This window comes from Amblyomma maculatum, chromosome 1, assembly GCF_055883805.1.
Source record: "Amblyomma maculatum isolate TAMU_Amacu chromosome 1, ASM5588380v1, whole genome shotgun sequence".
In the NCBI taxonomy this organism is placed as follows: Eukaryota; Metazoa; Arthropoda; class Arachnida; order Ixodida; family Ixodidae; genus Amblyomma; species Amblyomma maculatum.
This window is the reverse complement of record NC_139344.1, coordinates 11,894,827-11,919,647: the sequence shown is the minus strand read 5'-3', so window position 1 is coordinate 11,919,647 and position 24,821 is coordinate 11,894,827. Positions and strand designations below refer to the sequence as shown.

General features: G+C 46.5%; 9 non-coding genes across 9 annotated transcripts; all 9 read right to left on the bottom strand.

Moving 5' to 3' along the window:
• Positions 1-903: 903 nt before the first annotated feature.
• Positions 904-975, bottom strand: TRNAP-UGG (transfer RNA proline (anticodon UGG)). The gene has a single exon. It is a non-coding gene; the product is annotated as a tRNA-Pro (tRNA).
• A 999-nt stretch (positions 976-1,974) lies between these two features.
• On the bottom strand, positions 1,975-2,066 carry TRNAP-UGG (transfer RNA proline (anticodon UGG)). Its single transcript has one exon. It is a non-coding gene; the product is annotated as a tRNA-Pro (tRNA).
• A 1,892-nt stretch (positions 2,067-3,958) lies between these two features.
• On the bottom strand, positions 3,959-4,030 carry TRNAP-UGG (transfer RNA proline (anticodon UGG)). The gene has a single exon. It is a non-coding gene; the product is annotated as a tRNA-Pro (tRNA).
• Positions 4,031-5,027: 997 nt separating this feature from the next.
• Positions 5,028-5,099, bottom strand: TRNAP-UGG (transfer RNA proline (anticodon UGG)). Its single transcript has one exon. It is a non-coding gene; the product is annotated as a tRNA-Pro (tRNA).
• A 1,001-nt stretch (positions 5,100-6,100) lies between these two features.
• Positions 6,101-6,172, bottom strand: TRNAP-CGG (transfer RNA proline (anticodon CGG)). Its single transcript has one exon. It is a non-coding gene; the product is annotated as a tRNA-Pro (tRNA).
• A 999-nt stretch (positions 6,173-7,171) lies between these two features.
• Positions 7,172-7,243, bottom strand: TRNAP-UGG (transfer RNA proline (anticodon UGG)). The gene has a single exon. It is a non-coding gene; the product is annotated as a tRNA-Pro (tRNA).
• A 5,881-nt stretch (positions 7,244-13,124) lies between these two features.
• Positions 13,125-13,196, bottom strand: TRNAP-UGG (transfer RNA proline (anticodon UGG)). Its single transcript has one exon. It is a non-coding gene; the product is annotated as a tRNA-Pro (tRNA).
• A 1,001-nt stretch (positions 13,197-14,197) lies between these two features.
• TRNAP-UGG (transfer RNA proline (anticodon UGG)) lies at positions 14,198-14,289 on the bottom strand. Its single transcript has one exon. It is a non-coding gene; the product is annotated as a tRNA-Pro (tRNA).
• Positions 14,290-16,181: 1,892 nt separating this feature from the next.
• On the bottom strand, positions 16,182-16,253 carry TRNAP-UGG (transfer RNA proline (anticodon UGG)). The gene has a single exon. It is a non-coding gene; the product is annotated as a tRNA-Pro (tRNA).
• Positions 16,254-24,821: the final 8,568 nt, after the last annotated feature.

Genomic DNA, 24,821 nt, shown 5'->3' with positions numbered 1-24,821 from the left:
GTTTATATTTTAGGTAACTAATTGGTGACATAATGCTGTTGACTATTGTGTAGGAGGAAAAAAAATCGTTTTTGAGACATACTATTAAACGTAGAAAATTTCCTAAGTCAGAGATAGTAAGGCCATCTAGTGCGGCAGCTGGTTAGAGCATAGAGTTCCTTACACTAACTAGAGGGAAAGCTGAGGGCGCTGCACTTCAGCCACCATGGGCGCGCTAAGAATCATGGGCCGGTGTGCTACTTGTTGCGGGACAGTCGGTTTTTCTCGGGTACGTGGAGTGGCGTTACTGCGATGTTTCTTTTTCGTCATCATCATCATCTGAAGGTGCGTACATAGACCGCGAAAGCCATTGTAGCGAAGGCGCAAACGCAGACGTCGCCAATAAATGTTTACTGTTTCCCGAAATTCCACTAAAAACACCCTTAAGTGATTGCACAACCATAAATATTGTTATAACGTTTTTCTGTTTCAAATTTTGCCTATTAAGTGCGAAATATTGGTGTTTGTGCTGCTCAAAACTAAGCCAATAGGAGAAAGAGCCATCGCTTATATTAGATAAATCTCACACTGACATGCTGTTCCTCTCTCTTTTTGCAATTTAGAGTCACAATATTCAATCTTAGGACTATATTTACGGTAGAACAATGTTTATCTTTGCATTAGTTTTGGCCAAAAGTTGTAGTTCTGCACTCGGTAGCTCTCCGGCCCATGATGCTTTGAGCGCCCATGGTGGCTGAACTGGCCGTCTGGAACCTCCATGTAAACTCCCATAGATGGCGGCACAGCTTTCCCTCTAGGTAAGGTAAGAAACTCTGTGGGTTCGAGGGTAGCCAAATCCGCAACGTTAGGCATAGCGTATGGAAGATATAAACCTTTACGGAAAAAAGAAAGCGGCATAAAAGAGGGCCCGTCCGGGATTTGAACCCGGGACCTCTCGCACCCAAAGCGAGAATCATACCCCAAGACCAACGGGCCGTACGGAGGCGCTGTTGTTTTCTGCACTTAACCGCCCAATAGAGAGAGATTAACGATCTGAAGTGAATTCTGTGCACCGCGCAGCGTGCAGTTCTACGCGTTTATATTTTAGGTAACTAATTGGTGACATAATGCTGTTGACTAATGTGTAGGAGGAAAGAAAATCATTTTTGAGACATACTATTAAACGTAGAAAATTTCCTAAGCCAGAGATACTGAGGCCATCTAGTGCGGCAGCTGGTTCGAGCATAGAGTTCCTTACACTAACTAGAGGGAAAGTTGAGGGCGCTGCACTTCCGCCACCATGGGCGCGCTAAGAATCATGGGCCGGTGTGCTACTTGTTGCGGGACAGTCTGTTTTTCTCGGGTACGTGGAGTGGCGTTACTGCGATGTTTCTTTTTCGTCACCATCATCATCTGAAGTGCGTACAATGACCGCGAAAGCCAGAGTAGCGAAGGCGCAAAAGCAGACGTCGCCAATAAATGTTTTCGGTTTACCAAAATGCCACTAAAAACTTCCTTAAGTGATCGCACAACCATAAATATTGTTTTAACGTTTTTGTTTCAAATTTTGCCTATTAAGTGCGAAATATTGGTATTTGTGCTGCTCAAAACTAAGCCAATAGGAGAAAGAGCTATCGCTTATATTAGATAAATCTCACACTGACATGCTCTTCCTCTCACTTTTTGCAATTTAGAGTCACAATATTCAATCTTAGGACATTATTTACGGTAGAACAATGTTTATCTTTGCATTAGTTTTGGCCAAAAGTTGTAGTTCTGCACTCGGGAGCTCTCCGGCCCATGATGCTTTGAGCGCCCATGGTGGCTGAGCTGGCCGTCTGGAACCTCCATGTAAACTCCCATAGACGGCGGCACAGCTTTCCCTCTAGGTAAGGTAAGAAACTCTATGGGTTCGAGGGTAGCCAAACCCGCAACGTTAGGCATAGCGTATGGAAGATATGAACCTTTACGGAAAAAAGAAAGCGGCATAAAAGAGGGCCCGTCCGGGATTTGAACCCGGGACCTCTCGCACCCAAAGCGAGAATCATACCCCTAGATTTTGCCTTCTTTGCCTAGACCAACGGGCCTGACGGAGGCGCTGTTGTTTTCCGCACTTAACCGCCCAATAGAAAGAGATTAACGATCTTAAGTGAATACTGTGCACCGCGCAGCGTGCAGTTCTACGCGTTTATATTTTAAGTAACTAATTGGTGACATAATGCTGTTGACTAATGTGTAGGAGGAAAAAAAATCGTTTTTGAGACATACTATTAAACGTAGAAAATTTCCTAAGCCAGAGATACTGAGGCCATCTAGTGCGGCAGCTGGTTCGAGCATAGAGTTCCTTACACTAACTAGAGGGAAAGTTGAGGGCGCTGCACTTCAGCCACCATGGGCGCGCTAAGAATCATGGGCCGGTGTGCTACTTGTTGCGGGACAGTCGGTTTTTCTCGGGTACGTGGAGCGGCTTACTGCGATGTTTCTTTTTCGTCATCATCATCATCTGAAGGTGCGTACATAGACCGCGAAAGCCATAGTAGCGAAGGCGCAAACGCAGACGTCGCCAATAAATGTTTTCTGTTTCCCGAAATGCCACTAAAAACATCCTTAAGTGATTGCACAACCATAAATATTGTTATAACGTTGTTCTGTTTCAAATTTTGCCTATTAAGTACGAAATATTGGTGTTTGTGCTGCTCAAAACTAAGCCAATAGGAGAAAGAGCCATCGCTTATATTAGATAATTCTCACACTGACATGCTGTTCCTCTCTCTTTTTGCAATTTAGAGTCACAATATTCAATCTTAGGACATTATTTATGGTAGAACAACGTTTATCTTTGCCTTAGTTTTGGCCAAAAGTTGTAGTTCTGCACTCGGTAGCTCTCCGGCCCATGATGCTTTGAGCGCCCATGGTGGCTGAACTGGCTGTCTGAAACTCCATGTAAACTCCCATAGACGGCAGCACAGCTTTCCCTCTAGGTAAGAGTAAGAAACTCTATGATATGAACCATACACTTCGTAGGTCAAGAAATACATAGAGTTCCTTACACTAACTAGAGGGAAAGCTGAGGGCGCTGCACTTGAGCAAACATGGGCGCGCTGAGAATAGTGGGCCGGTGTGCTACTTGTTGCGGGACAGTCGGTTTTTCTCGGGTACGTGGAGTGGCGTTACTGCGATGTTTCTTTTTCGTCATCATCATCATCTGAAGGTGCGTACATAGACCGCGAAAGCCATAGTAGCGAAGGCGCAAACGCAGACGTCGCCAATAAATGTTTTCTGTTTCCCGAAATGCCACTAAAAACTTCCTTAAGTGATTGCACAACCATAAATATTGTTTTAACGTCTTTCTGTTTCAAATTTTGCCTATTAAGTGCGAAATATTGGTGTTTGTGCTGCTCAAAACTAAGCCAGTAGGAGAAAGAGCCATCGCTTATATTAGATAAATCTCACACTGACATGCTGTTCCTCTCTTTTTGCAATTTAGAGTCACAATATTTAATCTTAGGACTATATTTACGATAGAACAATGTTTATCTTTGCATTACTTTTGGCCAAAAGTTGTAGTTCTGCACTCGGTAGCTCTCCGGCCCATGATGCTTTGAGCGCCCATGGTGGCTGAACTGGACGTCTGGAACCTCCATGTAAACTCCCATAGACGTTAAGTTAATAAGTTAATTTGGTTCACAGGAAGGGAAAGGCGCAGTAACTGTCACACTTGCTCTGTGGACACCCGAACCGCGCCGTAAGGGAAGGGAGGAAGGTGGGAGTGAAAGTGGAAAGAGAGAAAGAGGAGCCGTAGTGGAGGGCTACGGAGTAATTTCGACCACCTGGGGATCTTTAACGTGGACGGCGGCACAGCTTTCCCTCTAGGTAAGGTAAGAAACTCTATGGGTTCGAGGGTAGCCAAACCCGCAACGTTAGGCATAGCGTATGGAAGATATAAACATTTACGGAAAAAAGAAAGCGTCATAAAAGAGGGCCCATCCGGGATTTGAACCCGGGACCTCTCGCACCCAAAGCGAGAATCATACCCCTAGACCAACGGGCCGGACGGAGGCGCTGTTGTTTTCCGCACTTAACCACCCAATAGAGAGAGATTAACGATCTGAAGTGAATTCTGTGCACCGCGCAGCGTGCAGTTCTACGCGTTTATATTTTAGGTAACTAATTGGTGACATAATGCTGTTGACTAATGTGTAGGAGGAAAAAAATCGTTTTTGAGACATACTATTAAACGTAGAAAATTTCCTAAGCCAGAGATACTGAGGCCTTCTAGTGCGGCAGCTGGTTCGAGCATAGAGTTCCTTACACTAGAGGGAAAGCTGAGGGCGCTGCACTTCAGCCACCATGGGCGCGCTAAGAATCATGGGCCGGTGTGTTATTTGTTGCGGGACAGTCGGTTTTTCTCGGGTACGTGGAGTGGCGTTACTGCGATGTTTCTTTTTCGTCATCATCATCATCTGAAGGTGCGTACATAGACCGCGAAAGCCATAGTAGCGAAGGCGCAAAAGCAGGCTTCGCCAATAAATGTTTTCTGTTTCCCGAAATGCCACTAAAAACTTCCTTAAGTGATTGCACAACCATAAATAATGTTTTAACGTTTTTCTGTTTCAAATTTTGCCTATTAAGTGCGAAATATTGGTGTTTGTGCTGCTCAAAACTAAGCCAATAGGAGAAAGAGCCATCGCTTATATTAGATAAATCTCACACTGACATGCTTTTCGTCTCTCTTTTTGCAATTTAGAGTCACAATATTCAATCTCAGGACTATATTTACGGTAGAACAATGTTTATATTTGCATTAGTTTTGGCCAAAAGTTGTAGTTCTGCACTCGGTAGCTCTCCGGCCCATGATGCTTTGAGCGCCCATGGCGGCTGAACTGGCCGTCTGGATCCTCCATGTAAACTCCCATAGACGGCGGCACAGCTTTCCCTCTAGGTAAGGTAAGAAACTCTATGGGTTCGAGGGTAGCCAAACCCGCAACGTTAGGCATAGCGTATGGAAGATATAAACCTTTACGGAAAAAAGAAAGCGGCATAAAAGAGGGCCCGTCCGGGATTTGAACCCGGGACCTCTCGCACCCATAGCGAGAATCATACCCCTAGACCAACGGGCCAGACGGAGGCGCTGTTGTTTTCCGCACTTAACCGCCCAATAGAAAGAGATTAACGATGTTAAGTGAATACTGTGCACTGCGCAGCGTGCAGTTCTACGCGTTTATATTTTAGGTAACTAATTGGTGACATAATGCTGTTGACTAATGTGTAGGAGGAAAAAAATCGTTTTTGAGACATACTATTAAACGTAGAAAATTTTCTAAGCCAGAGATACTGAGGCCATCTAGTGCGGCAGCTGGTTCGAGCCTAGAGTTCCTTACACTAACTAGACGGAAAGCTGAGGGCGCTGCACTTCAGCCACCATGGGCGCGCTAAGAATCATGGGCCGGTGTGCTACTTGTTGCGGGACAGTCGGTTTTTCTCGGGTACGTGGAGTGGTGTTACTGCGATGTTTCTTTTTCGTCATCATCATCATCTGAAGGTGCGTACATAGACCGCGAAAGCCATAGTAGCGAAGGCGCAAACGCAGACGTCGCCAATAAATGTTTTCTGTTTCCCGAAATGCCACTAAAAACATCTTTGAGTGATTGCACAACCATAAATACTGTTATAACGTTTTTCTGTTTCCAATTTTGCCTTTTAAGTGCGAAATATTGGTGTTTGTGCTGCTCAAAACTAAGCCAATAGGAGAAAGAGCCATCGCTTATATTAGATAAATCTCACGCTGAGATGCTGTTCCTCTCTCTTTTTGCAATTTAGAGTCACAATATTTAATCTTAGGACTATATTTACGGTAGAACAATGTTTATCTTTGCATTAGTTTTGGCCAAAAGTTGCAGTTCTGCACTCGGTAGCTCTCCGGCTCGTGATGCTTTGAGCGCCCATGGTGTCTGAACTGGCCGTCTGGAACCTCCGTGTAAACTCCCATAGACGGCGGCACAGCTTTCCCTCTAGGTAAGGTAAGAAACTCTATGGGTTCGAGGGTAGCCAAACCCGCAACGTTAGGCATAGCATATGGAAGATATAAACCTTTACGGAAAAAAGAAAGCGGCATAAAAGAGGGTCCGTCTGGGATTTGAACCCGGGACCTCTCGCACCCGAAGCGAGAATCATACCCCTAGACCAACGGGCCGTACGGAGGCGCTGTTGTTTTCTGCACTTAACCGCCCAATAGAGAGAGATTAACGATCTGAAGTGAATTCTGTGCACCGCGCAGCGTGTAGTTCTACGCGTTTATATTTTAGGTAACTAACTGGTGACATAATGCTGTTGACTAATGTGTAGGAGGAAAAAAAATCGTTTTTGAGGCATACTATTAAACGTAGAAAATTTCCTAAGCCAGAGATACTGAGGCCATCTAGTGCGGCAGCTGGTTCGAGCATAGAGTTCCTTACACTAACTAGAGGGAAAGTTGAGGGCGCTGCACTTCCGCCACCATGGGCGCACTAAGAATCATGGGCCGGTGTGCTACTTGTTGCGGGACAGTCTGTTTTCCTCGGGTACGTGGAGTGGCGTTACTGCGATGGTTCTTTTTCGTCATCATCATCATCTGAAGTGCGTACAATGACCGCGAAAGCCATAGTAGCGAAGGCGCAAAAGCAGACGTCGCCAATAAATGTTTTCGGTTTCCCAAAATGCCACTAAAACTTCCTAAGTGATTGCACAACCATAAATATTGTTATAACGCTTTTCTGTTTCAAATTTTGCCTATTAAGTGCGAAATTTTGGTGTTAGTGCTGCTCAAAACTAAGCCAATAGGAGAAAGAGCCATCGCTTATATTAGATAAATCTCACACTGACATGCTCTTCCTCTCTCTTTTTGCAATTTAGAGTCACAATATTCAATCTTAGGACATTATTTACGGTAGAACAATGTTTATCTTTGCATTAGTTTTGGCCAAAAGTTGTAGTTCTGCACTTTGTAGCTCTCCGGCCCATGACGCTTTGAGCGCCCATGGTGGCTGAACTGGCCGTCTGGAACCTCCATGTAAACTCCCATAGACGGCGGCACAGCTTTCCCTCTAGGTAAGGTAAGAAACTCTATGGGTTCGAGGGTAGCCAAACCCGCAACGTTAGGCATAGCGTATGGAAGATATAAACCTTTGCGGAAAAAAGAAAGCGGCATAAAAGAGGGCCCGTCCAGGATTTGAACCCGGGACCTCTCGCACCCAAAGCGAGAATCATACCCCTAGACCAACGGGCTTTTTTTCTTTCTTTATTGCCTGGCTTTGACACAAATACACCGCATTGGAACTCAAAACATCATGAACAAAGGAATAATATATGTACACTAAGGTAGTTAGCGTTACCTAACACCCACTGAGGGGCAGGCATTGTCATGTTAAAATTCCTTGAGTACCGTCAAAGGTTCCAGCTTTGACAGCCACTCAGGAGCACATGGTTGCAATTTAAGCACGTCGAGCCATCGCTGCACACTTTCACGGAAATACATGCGGGCTGACCGTGCATCTGGATCGCAGTGATAACCAGCCATTCGTGCGCGCCATATACTGTGGAGGCACATTAACATAACCTGGTCTAACGGCATATCATCGTGGTTATCCAATGGCAAATACCTAATGCCATGGGAATCAAGTGGCAACTGTTTTTTATTGTCCTTAGCAGAACATCCCACAAATATACCCCCTCCCAGCAATGCAAAAACACGTGATCTATTGTCTCTGGCTGTTTGCAGATGAGACATTGGGCCCCCCACGGTAGGAACATACCCTTTTCCTCCATAAATGATTTTACACTCAAAGTACCGGTATGTAGCGTAAAGAAAAACGTTTTAGCTCCCGGAGCAACTTGCATTTTCTTTACGCGTTTTAATACATTACTTCCTGTGCCTCCATAGTATAATGCTCGGTACAAGGGCACCGGGAAGACCACTTCACAAACATCCTTGTATAATGTTCTCCTGTTAACATTACTTAGATACTCTTTCGAAAACCGTGCGCTTAAGAATTTTGCGCTCAAAACAATTTCCCTAAAGAATCCAAAAAGAGAACCCGACATACTTTGAGTATAAACTACGAAATCAGGCAAAGCTCGACCAAGTCTTTGTTGACACACTGTGCGCAGGAATGGATCGCTGGCATCCCTAAAGAACATAAACCTGTTGACAATCTGTCGCACAAACAAATGACCCAGACCAAGCCCCCTTGCTTCACCTGCCGGAACAAATTTGTCCGACTGCACCTCTCCCAACTCGAGGCCCAAACAAACACCACAAAAACTCGATGCAATTTTTGCACATTTACACGGGAGCAATGCAACACTTGCATAACATACCATAACTTACTAATTAAAAACAAGTTGCAAACTGCGGCTCTTGCAAATATTGATAATTGAGCGCTTTTCCATTTCTCCGCTTTTTCACGGGTTTCTTTGACCTGCTCTAGCCAGTATGGCTCGCTTTCCTTGTAAAATTTCAAGGGCACACCCAAGTACTTTGCAGGCGTTGTAACCCACGATACATTAGCGAAAGTGTCGGGGGTCAGCTGCCATTCTCCGTGCCAAAATCCCAGGCACTTACCCCAGTTAACTTTACTCCCTGTGACTTTGCTAAAATGTTTTACCACATCCACTGTCCTCTTTATACTCTCTTTATTCACACAAAATACCGCAACGTCATCTGTGTAAGCCAGCAATTTGACTTCTGACTCCTGCAGTCGAAAACCATCAATGTCATTGTTTTTTAGGATGCTTAAACACAAACTTTCAATATAAATGCCGAACAAAAGAGGGCTGAGGGGGCAACCTTGGCGCACTGAACGTCGTACGTTGATGGGGGCCCCCAGTGACTTATTGACAATTAATCTCGTAGTGCAGTTACGGTACGCCAAAGCCACTCCCTCTCGAATAACAGAGCCGACATTAACATAGTCTATTATACTGAACAGAATAGTATGCGCCACACAATCAAAAGCTTTCTCCAAGTCCAACTGCAGTAACGCAACACATGCATGAGTTGCATCGCAGCATTCGAGCACACTTCTCGCTTTGTGAATGTTCTGAAAGATAGATCATCCTTTGATACCGCACGTTTGGTGAGGGCCCACTAGTTCGCATATAACCGTTTGTAGTCTGCCAGCAAGCACCTTCATATAAATCTTGTAATCAACGTTTGTCAGAGCAATGGGCCTGTAAGACGACAACTGCCTAAGCTTATCTGGTTGGTCAGTTTTCGGAATAAGTACTGCGTGCGACGATCCGAAAGACGCAGGCAGTGCCTTCAGTTCATACGCTTCATTAAATAAGGCACACAACAAAGGAGATAGCTGTTCCTTGAACGCTTTATAAAAAGCCGCACTCAGGCCATCAGGCCCGGGTGATTTCCCTGGGTTTAAATTTTCTATTGCCTGCTGCACTTCTTTTTCGCTTATTGGCCGCTCCAGTCTTTCTTTTTGTTCCTCGTCAATTTTTGGCATCACGTCAAGAAAGGATTCTTTAAAACGGTCCAAATAAACCTCTCGGGACGAAAATAGATCTTCATAATACTCCCGGAAAGCTTTCGCGATTCCTTCGTTATCGGTTTCTGTGCGTCCTGCCCAATCTACCTCTGCCACGTGATTTCGCCTTGCATTTGCTTTTTCTATTCCCAACGATCTTTTTGTCGGCGTCTCATCCATGGCCAATTTTTCCGCTCTTGCACGCACTAACGCTCCTTGGTATCTGTCTTCTTCTATCAAGTTAATCTGTTCTTTTATTTTTCGAATATCCTCTATCCATCTGCCGGGTGCCTTACATTCCTGTTCGTGTAGTTTTGCAAGCAAAGCCTTAGGCTGGGTTTCTGTAATTTTCTTCTCGTACACCAGGCAACTTGATCTGTCAATGGCTTTAATTTTAATCTGTTCCTTGCACAACTCCCACTGTTTCCAGATTTCGAGCAAAGTCCCTGGCCTCACTTTAATCAATTCATTCAATACCACGCGTCTAAAGGCATCATCATTAAGCAATTTATTGTTAAATTTCCATAACTCCCAGCTAAATGCATTGCTTCGTTTTTTGGTGCCGAATAAGCATTGCACCAAACAGTGATCCGTGAATGTCATAGGCACAACTCGGTATTCATTGCATGAAGGAATCAAATCCAGCGACGCGTAAATTCTGTCCAGACGCGCGTGGCTAGAACCTTGGAAGTGCGTGTACTGAACGGCACGCGGTCCTTCCAAGCAATCAGCCACATCCTCCATGTTCCATTCGCTTGTTAACTGGCATAACATTTCCGTGCTCTTGTCTCTGAATCCGCGTGTGCTGGTTTTGTCTCGAGCATTCAGTACACAGTTAAAATCGCCCAGCAATACTACCTGCCTTTCCGTACTTAACTGCTGCATAACATTCTCGAAAAACACTGTTCTTTTCTCCACACAGTTAGGAGCGTACACACAAACAATGCGCCACTCAACACCGCTGTATACACAATCAGCCACTACACACCGTCCAGAAGAGCATGAGGAGTAGCCCTTTACAACCAGACCAGGCAGCTTTTTGACAAACAATACACACCCGGCCGATGTCCCAACTGCGTGGCTAACAATGGCGTAAAATCTAGCCGTGAAACGTCGCACCATGCTCCCGGTCTCTTCCTCCCCGTCAACCTTAGTTTCTTGCACGGCAAGCACGTCAATATCGTGGTCAATTAAGAGTCGATGCATCTGGCTCTGCTTCTTTTTGCCTGCCAATCCCCTGACATTTAACGTGGCTACTCTTAAGGTGGTTTCAGGCGCCATTTTCATCAAGGGTGAAGAGACCGAAAGCATGGTGCTTACCTTTCCCGTCTAGCGCGTTGCTAGACGCCGTCGTTGGATCCATCCCCGTCCGGTGCGAGCGGCTGACCCGGCAGCGGGGGCACTTTATCCGCTACCCGTCTCTCTGATGAAATGTTTGGCCGCGGACGTAGCGTGGACCGCCGGGATTGCCCCGTTTTTGCTGGTGGCTCGTCGACGCTGGGGGCTGACGCCTGGTTACCTTCGGGTTCGGACTGTGTGTGGGATCGCTTGGCTGGGGCTGGGACGCCTGGCTTACGAACACCGCTGGTGTCCGAGTGCTCCTCCCCATTATCCTGTTCCATGCCGTTTGAAGGCTCAAGTGACGGGGCTTCCTCATTGCTAGGGAGCTGAGGTGCAGAGTCCGCTCTCCCCACATCCCTCGCAGCATTGCCGCTTTCTGCCGAGTCCACCGACGAATCCGTCTCCCGTGTCTGCGTTCGCACCTCTCCGGCACCCTTCGCCGCCTCCTCCGCCTCGACCACGTCCATGGTGAGCTCCGCCGACCGTTCCGCAGTTCCATGTCCCGCTGCCGAAGCGTACGAAAGCACACAGGCAGCCTCGTCATGACCGTAGCGTCTACACTTTGGACAACGCTGCACCTTACATTCTCGTCGAACGTGACCGGTACCACGGCAGCGCAGGCACTGCATCGCTCGCCCAGGCACCACGACAAGGGCCAGCTCTCCGGCCACTCGCAGCTGGTGAGGTAAGTCATCGACCTTAATGCCGGGTTTCAATTTCAGGAGCACAGTCCTCGTGGTGGACCCCTTCTCCCTGACGCCTTGAACTCTCCACCTCTCCCGGGTCACCTCGGTCACCTTCCCAAAAGCCGCAAAAGCCGTCCGGATGTCGTCGTCTGCCACACCGTACAACATCCAGTGAAGTCGCAGCTTCACCTGTTGGTCCTCGGGATCGATAATGAGGCAACGGCGTCCCTTAACTTCGAGCTCCTTGAAAGCCGCCAGTTTCTTCGTTGCTTCTGTGCTGCTTAACGTGACCGCCCAAACATGGTTGATCTGATACGCCCCCAACGCCACAACGTCGGGGAGCGCACCAGCGTTGGCAAGGGCGTCGCGGAAATCCTCGACCCTGTATGGCCTGACTCGCACATCGCCGTGCAAAAAAAGCGTGTTAAAAACAACGCGTCCGGTGGGCAAAGTTGGCAGAATAATCTGATATTCGCTATCATCCATGTCCTCAAGCCTGTTTCCGCGGCTGGAAATGGCCGCTATCGCCGCTCCGCTGGAGCACATGATTCTGCCACCGTTCACTACGGTATCCGGAAGTAGAATGCCTAGACCAACGGGCCGACGGAGGCGCTGTTGTTTTCCGCACTTAACCGCCCAATAAAGAGAGATTAACGATCTGAAGTGAATTCTGTGCACCGCGCAGCGTGCAGTTCTACGCGTTTATATTTTAGGTAACTAATTGGTGACATAATGCTGTTGACTATTGTGTAGGAGGAAAAAAAATCGTTTTTGAGACATACTATTAAACGTAGAAAATTTCCTAAGTCAGAGATAGTAAGGCCATCTAGTGCGGCAGCTGGTTAGAGCATAGAGTTCCTTACACTAACTAGAGGGAAAGCTGAGGGCGCTGCACTTCAGCCACCATGGGCGCGCTAAGAATCATGGGCCGGTGTGCTACTTGTTGCGGGACAGTCGGTTTTTCTCGGGTACGTGGAGTGGCGTTACTGCGATGTTTCTTTTTCGTCATCATCATCATCTGAAGGTGCGTACATAGACCGCGAAAGCCATTGTAGCGAAGGCGCAAACGCAGAAGTCGCCAATAAATGTTTACTGTTTCCCGAAATTCCACTAAAAACACCCTTAAGTGATTGCACAACCATAAATATTGTTATAACGTTTTTCTGTTTCAAATTTTGCCTATTAAGTGCGAAATATTGGTGTTTGTGCTGCTCAAAACTAAGCCAATAGGAGAAAGAGCCATCGCTTATATTAGATAAATCTCACACTGACATGCTGTTCCTCTCTCTTTTTGCAATTTAGAGTCACAATATTCAATCTTAGGACTATATTTACGGTAGAACAATGTTTATCTTTGCATTAGTTTTGGCCAAAAGTTGTAGTTCTGCACTCGGTAGCTCTCCGGCCCATGATGCTTTGAGCGCCCATGGTGGCTGAACTGGCCGTCTGGAACCTCCATGTAAACTCCCATAGATGGCGGCACAGCTTTCCCTCTAGGTAAGGTAAGAAACTCTGTGGGTTCGAGGGTAGCCAAATCCGCAACGTTAGGCATAGCGTATGGAAGATATAAACCTTTACGGAAAAAAGAAAGCGGCATAAAAGAGGGCCCGTCCGGGATTTGAACCCGGGACCTCTCGCACCCAAAGCGAGAATCATACCCCTAGACCAACGGGCCGTACGGAGGCGCTGTTGTTTTCTGCACTTAACCGCCCAATAGAGAGAGATTAACGATCTGAAGTGAATTCTGTGCACCGCGCAGCGTGCAGTTCTACGCGTTTATATTTTAGGTAACTAATTGGTGACATAATGCTGTTGACTAATGTGTAGGAGGAAAGAAAATCATTTTTGAGACATACTATTAAACGTAGAAAATTTCCTAAGCCAGAGATACTGAGGCCATCTAGTGCGGCAGCTGGTTCGAGCATAGAGTTCCTTACACTAACTAGAGGGAAAGTTGAGGGCGCTGCACTTCCGCCACCATGGGCGCGCTAAGAATCATGGGCCGGTGTGCTACTTGTTGCGGGACAGTCTGTTTTTCTCGGGTACGTGGAGTGGCGTTACTGCGATGTTTCTTTTTCGTCACCATCATCATCTGAAGTGCGTACAATGACCGCGAAAGCCAGAGTAGCGAAGGCGCAAAAGCAGACGTCGCCAATAAATGTTTTCGGTTTACCAAAATGCCACTAAAAACTTCCTTAAGTGATCGCACAACCATAAATATTGTTTTAACGTTTTTCTGTTTCAAATTTTGCCTATTAAGTGCGAAATATTGGTATTTGTGCTGCTCAAAACTAAGCCAATAGGAGAAAGAGCTATCGCTTATATTAGATAAATCTCACACTGACATGCTCTTCCTCTCACTTTTTGCAATTTAGAGTCACAATATTCAATCTTAGGACATTATTTACGGTAGAACAATGTTTATCTTTGCATTAGTTTTGGCCAAAAGTTGTAGTTCTGCACTCGGGAGCTCTCCGGCCCATGATGCTTTGAGCGCCCATGGTGGCTGAGCTGGCCGTCTGGAACCTCCATGTAAACTCCCATAGACGGCGGCACAGCTTTCCCTCTAGGTAAGGTAAGAAACTCTATGGGTTCGAGGGTAGCCAAACCCGCAACGTTAGGCATAGCGTATGGAAGATATGAACCTTTACGGAAAAAAGAAAGCGGCATAAAAGAGGGCCCGTCCGGGATTTGAACCCGGGACCTCTCGCACCCAAAGCGAGAATCATACCCCTAGATTTTGCCTTCTTTGCCTAGACCAACGGGCCTGACGGAGGCGCTGTTGTTTTCCGCACTTAACCGCCCAATAGAAAGAGATTAACGATCTTAAGTGAATACTGTGCACCGCGCAGCGTGCAGTTCTACGCGTTTATATTTTAAGTAACTAATTGGTGACATAATGCTGTTGACTAATGTGTAGGAGGAAAAAAAATCGTTTTTGAGACATACTATTAAACGTAGAAAATTTCCTAAGCCAGAGATACTGAGGCCATCTAGTGCGGCAGCTGGTTCGAGCATAGAGTTCCTTACACTAACTAGAGGGAAAGTTGAGGGCGCTGCACTTCAGCCACCATGGGCGCGCTAAGAATCATGGGCCGGTGTGCTACTTGTTGCGGGACAGTCGGTTTTTCTCGGGTACGTGGAGCGGCTTACTGCGATGTTTCTTTTTCGTCATCATCATCATCTGAAGGTGCGTACATAGACCGCGAAAGCCATAGTAGCGAAGGCGCAAACGCAGACGTCGCCAATAAATGTTTTCTGTTTCCCGAAATGCCACTAAAAACATCCTTAAGTGATTGCACAACCATAAATATTGTTATAACGTTGTTCTGTTTCAAATTTTGCCTATTAAGTACGAAATATTGGTGTTTGTGCTGCTCAAAACTAAGCCAATAGGAGAAAGAGCCATCGCTTATATTAGATAATTCTCACACTGACATGCTGTTCCTCTCTCTTTTTGCAATTTAGAGTCACAATATTCAATCTTAGGACATTATTTATGGTAGAACAACGTTTATCTTTGCCTTAGTTTTGGCCAAAAGTTGTAGTTCTGCACTCGGTAGCTCTCCGGCCCATGATGCTTTGAGCGCCCATGGTGGCTGAACTGGCCGTCTGAAACTCCATGTAAACTCCCATAGACGGCAGCACAGCTTTCCCTCTAGGTAAGAGTAAGAAACTCTATGATATGAACCATACACTTCGTAGGTCAAGAAATACATAGAGTTCCTTACACTAACTAGAGGGAAAGCTGAGGGCGCTGCACTTCAGCAAACATGGGCGCGCTGAGAATAGTGGGCCGGTGTGCTACTTGTTGCGGGACAGTCGGTTTTTCTCGGGTACGTGGAGTGGCGTTACTGCGATGTTTCTTTTTCGTCATCATCATCATCTGAAGGTGCGTACATAGACCGCGAAAGCCATAGTAGCGAAGGCGCAAACGCAGACGTCGCCAATAAATGTTTTCTGTTTCCCGAAATGCCACTAAAAACTTCCTTAAGTGATTGCACAACCATAAATATTGTTTTAACGTCTTTCTGTTTCAAATTTTGCCTATTAAGTGCGAAATATTGGTGTTTGTGCTGCTCAAAACTAAGCCAGTAGGAGAAAGAGCCATCGCTTATATTAGATAAATCTCACACTGACATGCTGTTCCTCTCTTTTTGCAATTTAGAGTCACAATATTTAATCTTAGGACTATATTTACGATAGAACAATGTTTATCTTTGCATTACTTTTGGCCAAAAGTTGTAGTTCTGCACTCGGTAGCTCTCCGGCCCATGATGCTTTGAGCGCCCATGGTGGCTGAACTGGACGTCTGGAACCTCCATGTAAACTCCCATAGACGTTAAGTTAATAAGTTAATTTGGTTCACAGGAAGGGAAAGGCGCAGTAACTGTCACACTTGCTCTGTGGACACCCGAACCGCGCCGTAAGGGAAGGGAGGAAGGTGGGAGTGAAAGTGGAAAGAGAGAAAGAGGAGCCGTAGTGGAGGGCTACGGAGTAATTTCGACCACCTGGGGATCTTTAACGTGGACGGCGGCACAGCTTTCCCTCTAGGTAAGGTAAGAAACTCTATGGGTTCGAGGGTAGCCAAACCCGCAACGTTAGGCATAGCGTATGGAAGATATAAACATTTACGGAAAAAAGAAAGCGTCATAAAAGAGGGCCCATCCGGGATTTGAACCCGGGACCTCTCGCACCCAAAGCGAGAATCATACCCCTAGACCAACGGGCCGGACGGAGGCGCTGTTGTTTTCCGCACTTAACCGCCCAATAGAGAGAGATTAACGATCTGAAGGGAATTCTGTGCACCGCGCAGCGTGCAGTTCTACGCGTTTATATTTTAGGTAACTAATTGGTGACATAATGCTGTTGACTAATGTGTAGGAGGAAAAATATCGTTTTTGAGACATACTATTAAACGTAGAAAATTTTCTAAGTCAGAGATAGTAAGGCCATCTCGTGCGGCAGCTTTTTCGAGCATAGAGTTCCTTACATAGAGTAAGAAACTCTATGATATGAACCATACACTTCGTGGGTCAAGAAATAGAGACGCTAGGGCAGTGTTGCCAATTTAAAAATAGAAAATCCGCTATAGGAAGCCTCAAAACCTTCTATAAACTGCTAAATTTATTATTTGCATCGAAAATGTAATTTAGGTGCTTTCATTCTCCGGAAGGCAAATTTTGTGCATTTTTCTTGTTATTTGGCCTCTGAAGAATAGAACGAATATTTTCAATATATTAACAAGCACCTTTTATTTTTTGTCTTCAGACTACGAATGCTTTCATTCTCCGGAATGTTCCCCTTGCGTTTGGTGTCTTTGCTGGCTAGCAGCAGCTGACTGCAGGGACTTTCACTTGTTAAATAAGTATGTCCTTTTTTTTGGTTTGCCGAACATTCTGCGTTCGACTGTCCTCTCGTACCGCCGGGCCTGAGTGGGATTCCAGAACTGATGCCAACGTACACATTCATATTGTACAGATCGCTTGGGTTGAATTTGCGTGTAGTTCGTAGCTCGAGCAGCGTTCCTAACTCTGCCTTCGGAGTGCAGCTCGAATAATTAAGATGAGATTCGTCATCTCTGTTCACATTAGCTTCCCAGTTTAGAATTTTTAATATTTCGTGACAACACATTCGTCCAACCTACCAAGGCAGTGTCATTATTAAGAGAGCAAACTTGATCAGGTGAAAGAAGAGATTTTTGTCGTAAGCATCCCTGTGTTCATTCACTTAATGTCGGTATTCAGCTGTGCGCAAACGGTTATTCTAGCTGGCGAGAGTGGGCTTCTCCTATTGCAACTGAACGACAACGCTCTTTTCTCGAAACTTAGGGTCCTGCAGCCGCTCTTTCCTAAACTCGTGCACATACTTGACAGGTCCCAGTCCACCGGAGCGCATGCTGTGCACGTGGTCTACAGTATTCTAGTACCACGGCCGCTCAATGGAGGCGCACTTGGGTGCGGCCCGTCGTGTCGTCCGGAAGAGCCGTATTGCGCCTAGCTCTCATCGCCACCGCTGCGGCGCCACCGCTCCGTGATGAGTCACCCGGGTGGCGTATTAGCAAACCATAACCCGTAGGAGCACTCGAGCAGGCGACGTTCTGGCGCGTGATTCCTTTCAGCAGCGCCACCAGGTGACAAATAGTGCATATATTGTCTAAACGAATAAGAGCGCATTCAAAGGCCCCTGTTCCGGTCGTTTCGGTGGCGCAATGTCCAAAGCGTCGGCAGCGAGAACAACGTGGTACTTTGCACTCGCGTAGTACATGGCCGCAACCATGGCAACGTAGGCACTGCATAGGCCTCCCGGGAACGACGACAAGGGCCAGCTCACCTGCTACCCTTATTTGATGGGGCAGGTCGTCCGCCTTCATCCCTGCCTTCAACTTCAGAAGTACTGACCTCGTTGTCGAGCTTTTCTCGCTGACGTCCTGGACGCGCCAGCGTTCTCGATTGACCTCCGTCACATTCCCGAATGTGGCGAAAGCTGTGCGAATGTCCTCATCTGCGACACCGTGTATCACCCAATGTAGTCTGAGTCGGACTTGCTGGTCTTGAGGGTCGATAATAACACACCGTCGGCCCTTCACTTTCAGTTCTTTCAAAGCCACAATACGCTTCGTGGCTTCAGCAGTCTTGAAGGTGACAGCCACACGTGATTAACCTGATACGCCCCCAAGGCTACAACCCCGGCGAGCGCGTCGGTCTCGGCGAGTGCATCCCGAAAGTGCCCGCTCTCAGAGAGGAGACGCCTGAAGATGTAATGGATGTTGTCGAGGCCGAGGAAGCAGCAAAGGGAAGCGAAGACGTGGGAACCTCTGCGGCATCCGTCAACGTAGAAGCACCGACCATCACCGACAAAGAGGCGGGTGATGACACAGGAAAACAAGAGTCGGCAACCTGGGTGCCAGCGGCGTCTGCGAACGAGAACGCACCCCTTCAAGACGCAGGTTCTTTGGAGCCTGCGACGAAGGTGACCATTGTTACGGGAAATGGCGTTCGGTCAACGAGCGCCGGCAGCGCACCTAAACGCCCGCAAACCAAGGCAGGAGACGGGAGCGAACAGCAGACCCTTAAGAACGACGATGAGCCGCCTATGAAAGCCACCCTGAACCGGCGACCTCCTTTCAAGCCACGGCCCAACATCGCGGCGGACAGGAGGGCCGAGGAAAAGCCACCCTCGCAGCAAGTCGAGCCCGTAAAAGATGATGGAAGTGGGCATTCTGGAAACGTCTAGCGCCATGCTAGACGAGAAAAGTAAGCGTCATGCTCCCGGCCTCCTTCTAATGTATGATTATGGCGATGGATCAGTGTCTGAACGTTGCAACGCTCAACGTCCGAGGATTGGCTGGTAGAAGGAAGCAAAGCCAAGTACTTCGCCTTTTAACAGAGCAAAACATAGACGTGCTAGCAGTTCAGGAAACTAAAGTGGAGGGAGAGGAGGAGGCAGGAAGCATGGCGCAGCGTTTCACGTCGCGGTACGAAGTGGCTGTTAGTCACGCAGTGGGCACGTCGGCTGGGTGCCTTCTTCTTGTCAAACGGTTGCCAGGACTTATAGTGCAGGCCGTGATTTCGTCTACGTGCGGAAGGTTGATTGTTTGTGACCTGGTTTTGCGCAACAGTGAATGGCGCATTCTCTGCGTTTATGCACCAAATGCAGCTGAAGACAGGCTCATTTTCTTAAAAAACATCGAACGATACTTAGATTCAACAAGGCAGCTGATAATTATGGGTGACTTCAACTGTGTTTTAAGCGCCCGAGACAAAACCTCTAACCGCCCCTTTAAAGATGAAAGCACCGATTGTTTGTTGCAGATGATTGCAGAGTTTTCATTAGAGGATGTTGCTGAGTGCTTGGAGGGAGCACGCAGCGTGCAATACACCCATTTTCAGAGTTCTAGTCATGCTCGACTTGACCGAATTTATTTATCGTTAGATGTGATACCAAGTGTAAAAATTATTCTGTTATCCCAATGTCCTTCTCCGATCATTGTCTGGTAAAATACACTATAGGAGCTAGAAGCCCAAGCAAAATTTTTGTGTGGGACCTTTGGAAGCTGAATTCCAAACTTTTAGAAGACGATAACTTAGTCGAAATTATTGTACAGAAGCTAAATGAAATAAATAAACGACCTAACAGCAGCATTGGGGAGCAATGGGAACTGTGCAAGCAAGAAATTAAAATGAAAGCGATAGAAAGAGCCAGCTGTATTCGCCATAACGAAAAGCGAGAAGAAGCAGGCCTAAGATCAACATTAAAGAAGTTAATAGCGCAGGAGTGTAAGGAGCAGGGGGTTTACAAAAAGGACATCAGAAAGATAAAAAAGAGAATAGAAATATTAGACGAGGACCGATATCGAGGAGCGCTCGTTCGCGCCAGGCCCGAAAGATGGGTCGCCGGCGAGACGCCCACTAAGCGGGCTCTGGGTCCTGAAAAAGCACAGGCTCATCGAAATGACATAACAGAAGTAGTATGGAACGGAAGCCTCGTGACAGATAAGAACGACATTGCACGTGCGTTCTTCGACTATTATCAGGAGCTGTTTGCTTTTCGGGACATGAAGTTGGAGACGTTTAAGCAGGTGTTTCCTCCTTGCCACGACTGGAAGCCACCACAAAAGAAAAGTTAGAGCAGCCGATTACCGAGGACGAGGTTGAACGCGCCATTGATAATCTGAACCCAGGAAAGTCGCCTGGGCCGGATGGTTTGAGCGCAGCCTTTTATAAAGCATTCAAGCTAGATCTGTCCCCATCGTTAGCTGCAGTATTTAACGAAGGCTATGAACTTGGTGCACTCCCTCCTTCGTTCGCATCCTCACACACAGTGTTAATTCCTAAGTCAAACCAGAGAAACTAAAATATGTGACGTCATACAGGCCTATTTCTTTAACAAATGTGGATTACAAAATACTGATGAAAGTTTGGCAGCCAGGCTACAGACAGTGATGAAACATATCGTTGGCTCCCGCCAGACGTGTGGTATAAAGGGCCGGTCCATTACAACAAATATTCATAAGGCGAGGTGCGTGCTGGAATGTTGTGACGTTGCTTGCGCGAGGGTCGCGCTTCTTCAGCTCGACCTAGAAAAGGCGTTTGACTGTGTTCCACATGATGCATTGTTTGCAATATTGGATTATATCAATGTTGGTTCTATTATCAGAGAGGGCGTAGCCCTGGCGTGCCGAAACTGCACAACGCGATTGATTGTTAATAAAGTACTAGGGGAACCCATAAATGTGCGGCGTTCGGTACGTCAGGGTTGTCCCCTCAGCCCTCTTCTATTCTGCATTTATATCGAAACTTTATGCCTGTCTATTATGCAAAATCCATCTGTTCAGGGCTTTCAACTGTACATGTCTGAGGTCAAACTTTTGGCGTACGCTGATGATGTGGCAGTGTTTTGTGCGAACAAAGAAAGTATTCGCGCCGCAGTTGAAGTTGTGACAGATTTTAATGCGACCACAGGAAGTCCAGTAAACTGGGGAAAGCGTCTTGGATTCTGGCACGGGGAGTGGACATCAACGCCTGACTTTTTTGCCAACGTTACAAGGGTTACAACACCCGTGAAGTATTTGGGCGTACCTCTAGAATTCTATGAAGACAGCAAGCCATTTTGGCGCGCCCAAGTTCAGGAAATACGAGAGAAGGCTGACAAGTGGAAAGGAGTGCCGCTGTCTATCTTTGAACGAGCCACTGTGTGTAATCTATTTTTTGTTGCCAAGGTGTGGTACAGGCGCCCAAATCTTTTAACTGGCGTGCGCGAGCGGCGACTTTTCTGTGCGTCAGCGCCATATGATGGAGCGAAGTTGGAAACAGGATGAGGCTAAGCGCATGCTCACAAAGCACGCTCAGCTGGACGCGTCGTCTGCCAGGCTGTTCCTTCTTAAGGACGTCACCCCTCCTTATCGCGTGATTGGGTGTGTTTGGCTTATCTTTAAAATTTCTTTCCTCTCTTGGCTGCTGCGACGCTGTTCTTCGGAACGTAAAATACGAGCAAAACCATTCGCCTACTCACGTTGGCTGCTCGTCGAAACGCGATAAGGAGGGGTGACGTCCTTAAGAAGGAACAGCCTGGCAGACGACGCGCCCAGCTGAGCGTGCTTTGTGAGCATGCGCTTAGCCTCATCCTGTTTCCAACTTCGCTCCGTCATAGGGCGCTGACGCACAGAAAAGTCGCCGCTCGCGCACGCCAGTTAAAGATTTGGGCGCCTGTACATCATGCAAGCACTTCATTGTTCTAGGTTGCGTGTTCAAAAGCTACACCGAATCTTTGCTGTGTTTGTATGGGCATCAAGCTGGGAAAAATGTAGTCGGGATAACCTGTTCCGGCCAATTAAAGACGGAGGTCTTGGGCTTGCTCACTTATTGGTGCGCAAGCTTGTAAACAGATTTATTTTCTTTCGCGACGTTACCGACCCCTTTTTGCACACTGTGTGCCAAGTGTGGCTCGCGCGGGCGTTGCCCAAATTCGTTGTTGACACGGAAAGCATGCCAGGGCGTCTTTCTAGTTTTTTTCAAAGAGGTTGTCAGCAGTGTTCGAATTCTGTCGGCTCGCTTCTCGACAGAATACTAAAGTTCAGTGAAAAAGAACCTGTATAAAGCTGTTTGTGACGACTTCTTCTCTGTTCCTGTGTACAGAGCCTTGTATAGCGGCCTTCTAGGTCAAGACGTACTGAAGCGTGTCAAAAGAATGCCAGTTTCTCCTGGGGTAAAGACGTTTTTCTTTAAGTTACATACAGGAACATTATCGGCACAAACCTTTTTTGAAAGCAAGGGCTTTTATCTGCCATGGGGTTCACTTTGCTTAAAATGTAAACAGCCAGAGACAATAGACCATGTATTTCTGCACTGTTGGGAGGGCGTCTATTTTTGGGATGTGCTGCAGCGAACTGTTAAGAAAGAATTACCATTAGACTCGTACGGGATTAGATTCCTGCCACCTGAAAATAATGATGGGATTCCACTTGATACGGTTATGCTAATAGGCCTGCACAGTCTATGGCGGTCCAGAATGGCGGGCTTTCACTGTGACCCTGACGCCCGCCCTGCAATTGCTCTACTTTCGCGAGAGTATACACGCATTGGCTGAAATGCACAAATTGAAGACCACTGTGCCAGACTGGATTTCAAGAGTCGAACCATTATGCGAGCTGAAGGAATTTTAACTTGACAAAGGCAACTCGTATGAGCCTGCCGGCTTCTGTATTAACAGTGTCATGCTTGTGGTAACCGCTCTGCTGTGAGCATTCTGTTTGTAGCGCGTTTTTGTTGGTTTTGTTTTGTGTTGGTGATGACCGGCAACAAAGAAAAAGAAATTCGGTGGCGCAATGGATTAACACCACCCATCTCTGCACTGATGCCACTTAAACATCGGTTCAACTCTTGTGTTGTAATTTTTTTCTCAATATTTTTTTTTGCAGTTGCCTTCACCGTAATTATATCCTGCCTTTAGTGAGTGCATGTTACCTTTAGGTTGCGTTCACAAACACCTTTAAGTAACAATCGGTATGACAACAGTTACACTAAGCAATTAGCTTCTCCATAATTATTTCCTACCTCAGTGAGTGTATGTTACCTTTAGGTTGCGTTCAGAGACATTTTTCAGCACCAATCGCCGTTTACAGTGAGTGTATGTTACATTTAGGTTGCGTTCAGAGAGATATTTCAGCAACAATCGCCGTTTAACTCGCTGAAAGCGTCGTCTGCTCCAGTGCGCCAATGGAATATGGTTTGGCAATACGCGTCCGGGCGGAGAGCTGCGCGCAGCGGCCGTGGCTCTGCTTTCGTTTCGGCGTCCGCGCGGTTGGCGCTTGCTCAATTTAGGATTTATGAGCGGCATTTCACTCATTATGTGATGCTACGTGCAAGTTTGCTATTGATAAGGTGATAGCGGCATGTCATCATCACTGGGCTTTTCCAAGTCATTCGTGGTCTTCCGTTTACAACTGGAATCGAGGCAGTCGTGTGCTTCGCTGCGTGGGCACCCATTTAGTTGCATTTCATCCACTGTAATAATGTATTAGATATTACAGTCTTGAAATCGGGACAAGGTTTGGGGCCATTTATTCAGCGTGAACTTTTCTGGAAACTTACAATTCAGGACGTAGCATTCAACATTATTGTTCAGCCTGTTCCTCCGTTTTCACTGGAAATAATATTCAAATGGGTACCACCACCCAAACATACTAGCTAACACAAATTGTTGCAAAAGAAACAACACAAGACAGCCAGTTCAACGACACGCCCGCAGGCTCAGGCAATTTTTTTTTTGTTTGATTATGAAGCCGCGTGATGCACAGAAGACACGCAAGCTTATTTTACAAGAGAAGCACTTTCCTCGAAAAAGGTTTATGTGCAAGCGTGATTTTTTCCACTGTCAGATTGATGTTGCCTGTCCAGTTGGCCAGCAGTGGTCGCATTAGTTTGGTTAGGTCCTTAGTGTGACTGCGGTCTTCTCTATCGCAAATCAACTCTGGAAATTGCACAAAATAGGGAAGAAGAGATGAAACTAACATGTTGCATTGCTTGCTGCTTCTTCTGACCTCCGGGCACTTCATCACCTTGCTAACAAAGTTGCACGGTGATTTTCAGATACCTTAGGCGTGCATCATCAAGAATTTTGATAAGTCCAGGGTTTTGCAGGAATCACAAGGCACAAAGTTAATAAAAGGGTAGGGACTAATAAAATAAAATTATTGACACTCTAAAGTAAACACTAGAAGATATTTAAACTTTGGTAATATATAAATAATGAAAACACGGGCAGGCACTGAAAACAGCATAAATAAAAATGTTTCACGAGATTCTGTAAAAATATTCATACTTTCTCTTCAAATGGATGTGCAAGGTAACCAGCCAAGAATGCAATCGGTGCTAACTCAATGTCAGCTGCTGGTTCACACCACACAAGAATGAATCCAAGCTGACTCGAAAACTCTCTCGCAGCAGACGTGATGGCAGTTGGCAAGGTACAACTTTCATAATCACGAATGCCAAGTTTTATAGCTGCCTAATTGTTGATAGGTGCATTTGCGGACTTTGATGCTTGCAAGATGCCAACCTGCTCAAAGCATGGCAAAATGTGTGTAATCTCAGTCGATATCTTTTTTTCGATAGTGGTACCTTAAATATTTTCTCCGATGTGAAAACTGCAGCCCTTGCGTCAACTCTGTCGTTCCCGCCTTTGAATTGCCTTAGGCTGCTAAAAAGCGATACTAGAGACCCGCTGTTGAGGGCCTGCTTTAGGGCATATCGGAAGCTGAAAATAAGATTCGGTTAAATGGAATGCACTAGTAAGGCAC